The sequence below is a fragment of the Mobula birostris genome, chromosome 4 (assembly GCF_030028105.1).
Source record: "Mobula birostris isolate sMobBir1 chromosome 4, sMobBir1.hap1, whole genome shotgun sequence".
Classification (NCBI taxonomy): domain Eukaryota; kingdom Metazoa; phylum Chordata; class Chondrichthyes; order Myliobatiformes; family Myliobatidae; genus Mobula; species Mobula birostris.
The window spans coordinates 6,679,311-6,692,413 of NC_092373.1; the positions used below are offsets into that span (position 1 = coordinate 6,679,311).

The 13,103-nt window shown below is 46.7% G+C and overlaps 1 protein-coding gene across 2 annotated transcripts in view; it reads right to left on the minus strand.

Moving 5' to 3' along the window:
- Window positions 1–13,103, minus strand: part of LOC140196145 (phospholipase D1-like) — a 225,430-nt gene that overhangs the window by 60,086 nt on the left and 152,241 nt on the right. The window lies entirely within an intron of this gene.

A 13,103-nucleotide genomic window follows, 5' to 3' on the forward strand; every position in this document is an offset into this window, starting at 1 on the left:
GAGTGGCAGAGGTCACATACTTCTAACCTTTATCCAGACTTGCCTGAATGAGTAGAGTTTCAACAACATTCAGGAACCCCAACACCACACAGGGCCCAGCATCCCGCTCGATGGGCACCCCGTCCACAACCACCCATTCAGGAACCCCAACACCACACAGGGCACAGCAGCCCGCTCGATGGGCACCCCATCCACAACCACCCATTCAGGAACCCCAACACCACACAGGGCCCAGCAGCCAGCTCGATGGGCACCCCGTCCACAACCACCCATTCAGGAACCCCAGCACCACACAGGGCACAGCAGCCCGCTCGATGGGCACCCCGTCCACAACCACCCATTCAGGAACCCCAGCACCACACAGGGCACAGCAGCCCGCTCGATGGGCACCCTGTCCACAACCACCCATTCAGGAACCCCAGCACCACACAGGGCACAGCAGCCCGCTCGATGGGCACCCCATCCACAACCACCCATTCAGGAACCCCAGCACCACACAGGGCACAGCAGCCTGCTCGATGGGCACCCCGTCCACAACCACCCATTCAGGAACCCCAGCACCACACAGGGCACAGCAGCCCGCTCGATGGGCACCCCGTCCACAACCACCCATTCACTCCAGCACAGTAGCAGCAGTTTGTAAACATAAGAGATTCTGCAAATGCTGGAAATCCAGAGCAACACACACACACACACACACACACACACACACTGCTGGAGAAACTCAGCAGGTCAGGCAGCATCTATGGAGGGGAATAAAGAGTCAATTCTTTGGGCTGAGACCCTTCATCGGGACTGGAAAGGAAGTCAGAATGAGAAGGTGCAGGAGGCAGAGGACTATAAGCTGACCGGGTGAGGGAAAGGTGGGGGGATGAATTGAGAAGCTGGGAGGGAACTGCTCTGAGACGGTAATATTGAAGGGCTGAAGAAGAGGGAATCTGATAGGAGAGGAGAGTGGACCATGGGAGAAAGTTGGGGCACTAGAGAGAAGTGCTGAGTAGGTGAGGAGAAGAGAAGGGGTGAGAATGGAGTCTGAATGGGGATGGAAAATGAGAGAAGGGGGAGGGAAAAAATTAACGGAAGAGAAATCGATGTTCATGCTGTCAGGTCAGAGGCTGCCCAGACAGAAAAAAAGGAGTTGCTCCTCCAGCCTGTGTGTGCTATTAGAGGAGGCTGTGAACAAACCTGCCAGATTGTGCATGGGGCTTGGAATTAAACTGGCTCACCATTGACAGGATACACTGCCCGAACTCACCGAGACTTGGGGCAGCACCTACTAAACCCACCTCCTCTACCAGCTGGAAGGACAAAGGCAGCATAAAGCTCGTAAATACCAGCCCCGGAGACACACACCGCCCAACGTGGAAATATATCACCGTCAATAGGTCAAAGACCAGTAACTCTCCCCCAACGGCCCTCAACAACTGCAGTGGCTCAAGGCGGCAGCTCATTGCCACTTTCTCCAGGGTATTTAAAACTTAGACAAACTTCTACAGATGTGCAGTGGAGAGTATATTGACTGGTTACATCGCAGTGGAGAGTATATTGACTGGTTACATCGCAGTGGAGAGTATATTGACTGGTTACATCGCAGCTGAGTATGGAAACACTGATGTGCTTGAACAGAAAATCCCTTAAAGGGTAATGCACACAGCACGGCCCATCATGGGTAAAGCCTTCCCCACCATCTACCCAGAGCGCTGTCACAGGAGAACAGCATCCATCAACAAGACCCATCACCATCCAGGACAAGTTCTCTTCTCACTGCTGCCATAAGGAAGGAGGTACAGGAGCCTCAGGTCCCACTCCACTAGGATCACAAACAGCTATTATCCCTCAAGCATCACGCTCCTGAACCGGAGGGGACAACTTCATTCAAATTCACTTGTCCACAATATATGGACTCACTTTCAAAGGATCTATCATCTTATTTTCTCCTGCTTATTTACTTGTTTGTTTGTTTATTTATTTCTGTATTTGCACATTTCGTTGTCTTTTTGCACATTGCTTGTTTGTCCATCCTGTGGTGTGTGGTTTTTCATTGATTCTATTGTGTTTCCTTCTATTTACCGTGAATGCCCACAGGAAAATGAATCTCAGGGTTGTATATGCTGACATACATGTACTTTAATGATACATTTACTTTGAACTTTGAAATCTTATCTCGGTAAGTGGTGAAAGAGTCAAAAAAGGAGGAATAATTGTCAGGGAATGTGATGCTGGGATAGTCAAGGGCCCGATGGGTCGATACAGCTTTGTGGTGGTGGCACTGAGTTCAGGGTTGGAATCCTTCAGGCTGCACTTTCGCGGGGCTGCCCCTGGACGGATGGGTCCTGCATACAGGCAAGTTGGAGAAAGGTCCTCCATGTTTAACCAAGGAATGGAAGGTGTGAAGTGTGGCACAGTAACGTAGCTGTTAGTTTAGTACTTGACCGTGCCAGCGACCCAGGTTCAATTACCACCGCTGTCCGTAAGGAGTTTGCACGTTCTCCCCGTGGCATCGTGGGCTTCCTCTGGGAGCTCCGTTATCCTCCCACATTCCGAAGGCGTAGGGAATAGGGTCAGTCGGTTGTGGGGATGTGATGTTGGCGCCAGATGCGTGGCTCCACTTGCCAAGGACACGCGCTCGGACTGCGCTGGTTGTCGATGCAAATGGCACGACAGAGGCGGGGAGGAATTTCTTTTAGCCAGAGGGTGGTGAATCATTGCCATGGGCAAGACTTTGGATATATTTGAAGCAGAGGTTGATAGGCTCTTGATTAGTCAGGTTTACAGGGGAGAGGCAGGAGAATGGGTTTGAGAGAGACAAGAAACCAGTTATGATGACATGGTAGAACAGACTCGATGGGTCGAGTGGTCTGATTCTGCTCCTACGTTTTATGGTCTTATTTCACGGCAGGTTTCGATGCACGCGAGACAAATTAAGCTCACCTTTAGTCTTGAATCAGGCACGGCTATCAGGCAGAGGGGTGTAGAATGAGATCACACCATCAAAACAGGCAACGACAAGCCCGGCAGTTCAGAGAAAGGATGCCGGTTAAACCAGCCCCGGCCAGCCAGAGGATGATGACACAGAACCGTGGGGGGAGTTTGTACTTCCACACCCTGAAGCCAAACTAACAACCAAGGAATCAGAGAGTCATTAGTACATACAGCACTGCAGCACACAAACAGGCTCTTCAGCCCATCTAGTCTCTGCTGACTGTTATCTTGCCTCGAACCATCAACCTGCTCCGGGACCATCCATGTACCTATCTATCTCCATTCCCCTCCCATACATGCACCCATCTATCAGTCCAGGTACAATCCAAATGTTGAAGTGAACTGTTGATATCTCGTTCCATACTCTCACCTCCCTCTGAGTGAGAAGTTTCCCCTCAGGTTCCCCATAAATATTTTATCTTCACCTTAGACGGGTCAGAGCCATCTCTATTTCCTGAGGAGACTGAGGTCCTTTAACATCTGCTGGACGATGCTGAGGATGTTCTACGAGTCTGTGGTGGCCAGTGCGATCATGTTTGCTGTTGTGTGCTGGGGCAGCAGGCTGAGGGTAGCAGACACCAACAGAATCAACAAACTCATTCGTAAGGCCAGTGATGATGTGGAGATGGAACTGGACTCTCTGATGGTGGTGTCTGAAAAGAGGATGCTGTCCAAGTTGCATGCCATCTTGGACAATGTCTCCCATCCACTACATAATGTACTGGGTGGGCACAGGAGTACATTCAGCCAGAGACTCATCCCACCAAGATGCAGCACAGAGCGTCATAGGAAGTCATTCCTGCCTGTGGCCATCAAACTTTACAAATCCTCCCTTGGAGGGTCAGACACCCTGAGCCAATAGGCTGGTCCTGGACTTATTTCCTGGCATAATTTGCATATTATTATTTAATTATTTACGGTTTTATTACTATTTAATTACTTATGGTGCAACTGTAACGAAAACCAATTTCCTTCAGGATCAATAAAGTATGACTATGACTATTAATCTTATGACCTCCGGTTCCACTCTCATGCAACCTCAGCAGAAAAAGCTTGCTTGCATATACCCTGTTTATACCTCTCCTAATTTTGTATACCTCTATTAAATCCCCTCTCAATCCTTTACATTCTATTCAGCTTTTCCTTATAACTCAGGTCCTCAAGTCCCACCAACATACTTGTATATTTTTCTATACTCTTTCAAATCTTATTGATATCTTTCTTGTAAGTAAGTGACTAGAACTGCACACAATACTCCAAGTGAGGTCTCACAATGAAGGCATGCCAGTGGCTAAATTTCATGAAGAGTTTGAAGGGACCAAGTTTGTCACAAAGACTCTAGCAAATTTTTGCAGATATATCGTGGAGAGGATTCTAACTGGTTTCATGCCATCTGGTCTGGAAGAGCCACTGGACAGGACAGGAAAAAGTTGTAGAAAGTTGTAAACTCAGCCAGCTCCATCATGGGCACCAGCCTCCCCAGCAGCGAGGACATCTTCAAAAGGCAACACCTCAAGAAGGTAGCATCCATTATTAAAGACTACCATCACCTAGGACATGCCCTCTTCTCATTGTTACCATCAAGGACGGAGGTACAGGAGCCTGAAGCCACACACTCAGTGTTTCAGGAACAGCTTCTTCCCCTCCGCCTTCAGATTTCTGGAACGGTCACTGAACTAGGAACCTATCTCACTACCTTGTTCTCTTTCTACACGACTTATTTATTTCTGTAACTCTGCCAAGGATGGTCCCAATCCTGGCAGAAATCGGACTCTGGTGAGATGTTGTTGGCACCCAATGCCCGAATAGGGTGATAGGCTTAAGTATATATAGAACATAGAACATAGAACAAGGAATAGTACAGCACAGTACAGGCCCTTCAGCCCACAATGTTGTGCCGACCCTCAAACCCTGCCTCCCATATAAGCCTCCACCTTAGATTCCTCCATATACCTGTCTAGAAGTCTCTTAAACTTCACTAGTGTATCTGCCTCCACCACTGACTCAGGCAGTGCATTCCACGCACCAACCACTCTCTGAGTAAAAAACCTTCCTCTAATATCCCCCTTGAACTTCCCACCCCTTACCTTAAAGTCATGTCCTCTTGTATTAAGCAATGGTGCCCTGGGGACGAGGAGTTGGCTATCCACTCTATCTATTCCTCTTATTATCTTGTACACCTCTATCATGTCTCCTCTCATCCTCCTTCTCTCCAAAGAGTAAAGCCCCAGCTCCCTTAATCTCTGATCATAATGCATACTCTCTAAACCAGGCAACATCCTGGTAAATCTCCTCTGTACCCTTTCCAATGCTTCCACATCCTTCCTATAGTGAGGTGACCAGAACTGGACACAGTACTCCAAGCGTGGCCTCACCAGAGTTTTATAGAGCTGCATCATTACATCTTGACTCTTAAACATATTTATGTATTCTTATTATAATTTATAGCATTTTTCAAAATATTGCTCTGTACTGCTGCCACAAAACAGCACATTGAACACTTGCTGGTGAAATGAAACCAGATTCTGATTTGCTGATAGAAACACAAGCGTCCCAAAGCAAAGCCACCAGCAGGCGGCAGCTGGGAGAAGAGGCACTCAGGAATCTTAGACAGTGTCAGCGGGTGAAGAGGTACAACAGCGATCAGAGTGGGGCAAAAGGTTCATGGTGCAATGCTGGAATTCAGGGAGGGTTAAAAGGAGAACAGTATGCTTGGGATTCCAGGAATAATGTTGGGTTATTGATATAATATGCAGCTGTTGGGAGGCAAATCCCATGGCATGACACTCAGCAACCTGCAATTGACACCAGGGATTGCCGTATTGTTGTTACCTGCAAAAGGGTCTCACCCCTCCCCTTCTAAAAGGGAATGTAGGAGGAACATTTGATGGCTCAGGAGTTTAAAAGAATGAAGGTGGATCTCAGTGAAACCTATTGAATATTGAAAGGCCTACACGGAGTGGATGTGGAGATGTTTTCTATAGTGGGGGAGTCTTGGACCTGATCCATAGTCATAGTCATACTTTATTGATCTCGAGGGAAATTGATTTTCGCTCCAGTTGCCCCAACCAAAAATAGAGTATAAATATAGCAACATAAAACCATAAATAATTAAATAGTAATATGTAAGTTATTACATATTTTCAGGCACAGCCTCAGAATAGAGGGATGTCCATTTCGAACAGAGTTGAGGAGGAATTTCTTTAGCCAGGGGGTGAACAGCTTGTCTTGCGTACTGTTAGAGTCACAGAACACTATGGCACAGAAACAGGCCCTTCGGCCCATCTAGTCCATACCGAACCATTCATCTGCCTAGCCACATCAACCTTCATTGAGACGATATCCCTCCCGTCCATGAACTTATCCAGATTTCCCTGAAATATTGAACTTGAACCTGTATCCACCTTTCCTTATAACTCTTGCTCATACAGATCCATTCATCACACAGTGCGCTGAGCTGGAAGGTGAAAACAATAACAGAATGCAGCATGAAGTGTTACAGTTTCGACAAAGTGCAGCGCAGGTAGGCATAAGGTGCAGGGCGGCTGCAAGGTAGATTGTGAGGCCAAGAGCCCATCTTATCACATGAGGGGTAGTACGATTTCTGTTATTATTTCAGATTTCCGGCACCTACAGCTGTTTTGATTTTCACACAAGTCTCTTGCTGCTTTGGGGAGATGGGGGTTCTTGCTTTCTAGAACTATCCGAGAGCATTTCACACACAAAGCAGCCCAAACTCCTCTCACCGTTCCCCCTTCTCTTATACGAAATACACTCAGTGGCCACTTTATTAGGTACCTCCAGTATGCCTGTTTCATAATGAAAAGATCTAATCAGCCAATCATGTGGCAGCAACTCAATGCATGAAATCATCCAGAAACAGACAAGCGGTCCAGTTGTAGTTCAGACCAAACATCAGAATGGGGAAGAAATGTGATCTAAGCGATTTTGACTGTGGAATGACAGTTGGTGCCAGAGGGGGTGGATTGAGTATCTCAGAAACTGCTGATCTCCTGGGATTTTCAAGCATAGCATTCTCCAGCGTTTATGGAGAATGGTGCAAAAAACAAATTAAAAAAATTGAGTGACAGGCAATTCTGTGGGTGAAAATGCCTTGTTAATGAGCGAGGTCAGAAGAGAATGGCCAGACTGGTTCAAGCTGACAAGAAGGTGACAGTAACTCAGATAACCACATATTACAACAGTGGTGTACAGAAGAGCATCTCTGAATGTACAACACATTGAACCTCGAAGTGGTTGGGGTACAGCAGCCGAAGACCACAAACATACACGCAGTGGCCACTTTATTACATACAGGAAGCTCCAAATAAAGTGAGCACTGAACATAAATTCAAGTGTTGTGTTTAAAAATAAGGCCCAGGGAATAAGATATGGATCTAAAAATGGGCGATGCTGTAAGACTTACACGACACTAACATTTCGCCTCATCTGTGGCTACTTGTCTCAGAGAATGGAATTCAGACACATCAGCGAGGACACCAGGGACTGAGGAAAGCTTTGCCAGTGGGAAGCAGCTGGACATAACTGGGCAGACACAACAAAGAGAAGAACAGCAAAGGAACAGGGCCTACAGCCCATCATATCTGTGTCAAAGTAACCAGACACCTCTCGGGTGAGCTGTTTAATTGTTGATTCTTTGCAGCTAATCAATTAATCACCTGCTTGTATTTCATATAGGGTCAGAGTCATACAGCACGGAAACAGGCCCTTCAGCCCATCTAGTCCATGCTGAAACTATTTAAACTGGCAAATCCCATCGACCTGCACCAGGAGCACAGCCTCCCATCCATGCACCTATCCAAACTTCTCTTAAACTTTGAAATCGCGTTCGCATGCACCACTTGTGCTGGCAGATCATTCCACACTCTCATGACCCTCTGAGTGAAGAAGTTTCCCCTCACATTCCCCTTAAACTTCTCATGCTTCAGCCTTACACCATGACCTCTGGTTGTAGTCCCACCCAATATCAGTGGAAAAAGTCTGCTGACATTTACCCTATCTATACCTACATAGTTTTGTATACCTCTATCAAATCTCCTCTCAATCTTCAATGTTCTAAAGAATATAGTCTTAACCTATTCAATATTTCCTTAACACAAAATAATCTGCAGATGCTGGGGTCAAAGCAACACTCACAACACGCTGGAGGAACTCAGCAGGTCGGGCAGCATCCGTGGAAACGATCGGTCGAGTTTCGGGCCGGAACCCTTCGTCAGGACTGTAGGGGGAAGGGGCAGAGGCCCTATAAAGAAGGTGGGGGGAGGGTGGAAGGTTCCAGGTGAAAAACCAGTAAGGGGAAAGATTAAGGGGTAGGGGAGGGGATAGGCAGGAAAGGTGAAGAAGGAATAGGGGAAAACACAATGGGTAGTAGAAGGAGGTGGAACCATGAGGGAGGTGATAGGCAGCTGGGGGAGGGGGCAGAGTGACATAGGGATAGGGGAAGGGAGGAGGAGGAGGGAATTACCGGAAGTTGGAGAATTCTATGTTCATACGAAGGGGCTGGAGACTACCTAGACGGTATATGGGGTGTTGCTCCTCCAACCTGAGTTTAGCCTCATTATGGCAGTAGAGGAGGCCATGTATGGACATATCTGAATGGGAGTGGGAAGCAGAGTTGAAGTGGGTGGCAACTGGGAGATCCTGTCTGTTTTGGCAGATGGAGCGGAGGTACTGGACAAAGCGGTCCCCCAATCTGCGTCGGGTTTCACCGATGTAGAGGAGGCCGCACCAGGAGCACCGGATGCAATAGATGACACCAACAGACTCACAAGTGAAGTGTTGCCTCACCTGGAAGGACTGTTTGGGGCCCTGAATGGTGGCAAGAGAGGAGGTGTAGGGACAGGTGTAGCACTTGCGCTTACAGGGATAAGTGCCGGGTGGGAGATCTGAGGGAAGGGACGTGTGGATCAGGGAGTCGCGGAGGGACCGATCCCTGTGGAAAGCAGAGAGGGGCGGAGAGGGAAAGATATGCTTAGTGGTGGGGTCCTGGTGAAGGTGGCGGAAGTTGCGGAGGATAATGTGCTGGATCTGGAGGCTGGTGGGGTGGTAGGTGAGGACAAGGGGAACTCTGTCCCTGTTGTGGTGGCGGGAGGATGGGGTGAGAGCCGAAGTGCGGGAAATGGAGGAGATGCGGGTGAGGGCATCATTAATGACAGCAGAAGGGAAACCACGATCCTTAAAGAAAGAGGACATTGATTAGGCGGGGGGTCAAAGGTTACAGGGAGAAGACAGGGGAGTGTGGTTGAGAGGGATAATGGTCAAGATGGAAAGGCAGAGCAGACTCTATGGGCCGAATGGCCTAATTCTGCTCCTATGTCTTATAGTATAATGGATTGGGTGAATACACACAATCTTTTTCCCAGGGAAGGCTGAATAAAAACTAAAAGGTCTGCAATTAAGGCGAGAGGGGAAAGATTTAAAAAGGACCTGGCACCATGGTAACAGAGTGTTCAGTGTGTTGCTATCATACCTCAGGGTACTCCAGAGTTCAGAGTTCAATTCTGGCGGTGGCTTTAAGGAGTTTGTACATTCTCCCCGTGAACCACGTGGGTTTCCTCTGGGTGCCCTGGTTTCCTCCCACAGTCCAAAGACGTTGTTGGTTAACTTGTCACTGTGAATTGTCCTGTGACTAGGCCAGGGTTAAATAGGTGGAATGCTGGATGGCACGGCTCGTTGGGCCGAAGGGCCTGTATCGCTCAATGAATAAATCAAATAACACTTCTTCACACAGAGCGTGGTGGGTATATGGGATGACCTGCCAAGGATGTGGTTGAGGAATGAACTATTAAAAGACCATTCAGTAAGTATATGTGTAGGAAAGGCTTAGGGATGCAGATCAAGCATGGGCAAATGGAAGTAGTAGTTCAGGAGCAGAACTTGGTCAGTATGGGCCAGATGGGCTGAATGGCCTGTCACTGCTGCATTACTTTGTGACAGCACCTAAGCCTCTCCTGAAGGGTTGTCCAAACTTCAAATTCATAGTAAATTTATTATCCAAGTCCATATGTCACCACATAGAGCCCTGAGGTTCATTTTCTTGTGGGTAAACACCAGAGAATCAATGAAATAACATACGCAAGACAGTTAAACAACTGATGTACAAAAGATGACAAACTATGCAAATACATAAAGCAGGGGTGCCAAACTCATTTTGGGTCACGGGCCGGATTGGGCAAAATGTGACTCCAAGTGGGCCGGATCAGTTGTGCACACGTATGCTTCCACAGCTTTCGTTGCCTTCGTTTATTCAAACTGCTCTCATGTGCGTCAGTCTCTGCTATAACTACACAATGTTTCACTTTACGAATTCCGTTTCTTATGAAGAAGATTGCCTAGCAAGCATTATTTTTATGATTGGTATTAACTTACAGTCGTGGGCTACAAGAAAGTTGTGATGAGAAAGAGAAAAAACGATGCTATTTTGGCTAAGATTGTTTTGGGAGCCACACCCTTTCCATTAATAAACCATTTGAAATCGAACATTAGCAGACACAAATGTAGACCTAATGAAACAAATTGTAAATGTAGGCTACACAACTGCACCTAATTTTGATTGCTTCCAGCAATCAAACTCAGACAATGAACACAGTTAGCCTCTAATTTTTATTGAAGTGATCACATTTACAATAATAGAAGTCAGAAAAAGAATGAATCACAATATTATAACACTCAATATTTCATAATGCATTTTGCTTACATGTGCAGTGCATCAAACAATGTCACTCATTTTTCACGTGCTGATTCCAGACACCTGACATCTCACGGCTTTAACCAGCCTGTCAACATTAGGGACCAGTTTCTGGGCCGTTGTGATTTTCATAATGTCATTTAGATGTCTGTGTGTCAGCTGCGAGCGCAGTTTGGATTTGTTAATGTTCATTATGGAGAATGCCTGCTCACAGAGATATGTTGTCCTGAACATGCAAAAGTTCTTTGAGGCAAAGTCTGTCATCTTGGGGTACATCGGTCCCGGGTATTGATAGAATGAGTTCAGACCCACAGTCTCAAATTTATATTTCAAAGCCGAGTTTCACTGAATTTCAATGAGTTCCATTTGCAGTTCCTCCGGTACATCTGATGCTGCATTGACAGCAAACCATATAACAATTACAGCACGGAAACAGGCCATCTCGGCCCTTCTAGACCGTGCCGAACACTTACTCTCACCTAGTCCCACCGACCTGCACTCAGCCCATAACCCTCCATTCCTTTCCTGTCGATATAGCTGTCCAATTTTACTTCAAATGACAATATCGAACCTGCCTCTACCGCTTCTGCTGGAAGCTCATTCCACACAGCTACCGCTCCCTGAGTAAAGAAGTTCCCCCTTGTGTTACCCCTAAACTTTTGCCCCCTAACTCTCAACTCATGTCCTCTTGTTTGAATCTCCCCCACTCTCAATGGAAAAAGCCTATCCATCAACTCTATCTATCCCCCTCATAATTTTAAATACCTCTATCAAGTCCCCCCTCAACCTTCTACGTTCCAAAGGATAAAGACCCAACTTGTTCAACCTTTCTCTGTAACTTAGGTGCTGAAACCCAGGCAACATTGTAGTAAATCTTCTCTGTACTCTCTCAATTTTGTTGACATCTTTCCTATAATTCGGTGACCAGAAATGTACACAATACTCCAAATTTGGCCTCAGCAGTGCCTTGTACAATTTTAACATTACATCCCAACTCCTATACTCAATGCTCTGATTTATAAAGGCCAGCATACCAAAAGCTTTCTTCACCACCCTATCCACATGAGAGTCCACCTTCAGGGAACTATGCACCATTATTCCTAGATCCCTCTGTTCCACTGCATTGTTCAATGCCCTACCATTTACCATGTATGTCCTATTTTGATTAGTCCTACCAAAATGTAGCACCTTAGTGCGCATGCGCCAGTCGTGCATGCAGCCTGGTGCAGTCGTTCTGATCTATTCTTACTTTCTTCTTCTTACTTTTTAATTTACGTTACTTTTTTGCATTTTTTTTCTCACGGTAACACATCGCAGCTGCACCCTCTCTAACATGCTGGTAGAGAGAGTTTTATTTGGGTTTTCTTTAGTGCTGGAAATGGTTACATCCCAACATGTGGGACAGAAGCAAGGTCACATTGTGTATTCCACGGACCAGCAAAGACCGGCCGGCTTAGTGAACAGAGCGGTGGACACCCTGCCGAAATCCGGAGGAAAACACACAGAGGGGGATCACAAAGCCGAGGAAAGAGGACTGGGTCCAGACAACAGAGACTTTTGGAGAAGAGGAGTTCGGTGGGTAATACCGTTCCGGCTGACCGGAAGTGCACTGAGAGCGGTAAGCGTAAAGGAATTGGGTGCTTATTGTTCTGGCTAACAACAGATGGTGCAATCCGGGGTATATTACGATCGAGGAACGTGTTTGCAAACTGGATACTGAACTTCTTACTATTGGACTTCGGCCACATTCCACCGTGATACAACACTTGGCGGCACGGGAGGTCGTTCCTGCCTGTGGCCATCGAACGTGCAGCTCCTCCTGTGGAGGGTCAGACACCCTGAGCCAATGGACTGGTGCTGGACTTATTTTCCATCTGGCATAGTTTGAATTTTGTTGTTTGATTGTTGGGGTTTTTTGTATTGCTATATTTATGCTCTATTCTTGGTTGGTGCGGCTGTAACGAAACCAAATTTCCCTCGGGATTAATAAAGTATATCTGTATATCTATCTATCTATCTATCTATCTCACCCTTATCAGCATTAAACTCCACCTGCCATCTTTCAGCCCACTCCTCTAACTGGCATAAATCTCTCTGCAAGCTTTGAAAACCGACTTCATTATCTACAACGCCACCTATCTTAGTATCATCTGCATACTTACTAATCCAATTTACCACCCCATCATCAGATCATTAAAATATATAACAAACAACATTGGACCCAGTACAGATCCCTGAGGCACACCACTAGTCACCGGTCTCCAACCTGACAGACAGTTATGCACCACTACTCTCTGGCATCTCCCATCCAGCCACTGTTGAATCTATTTTACTACTTCAATATTAATACCCAACGATTGAACCTTCCTAACTAACTTTCCGTGTGGAACCTTTCAAAGGCCTTACTGGAGTC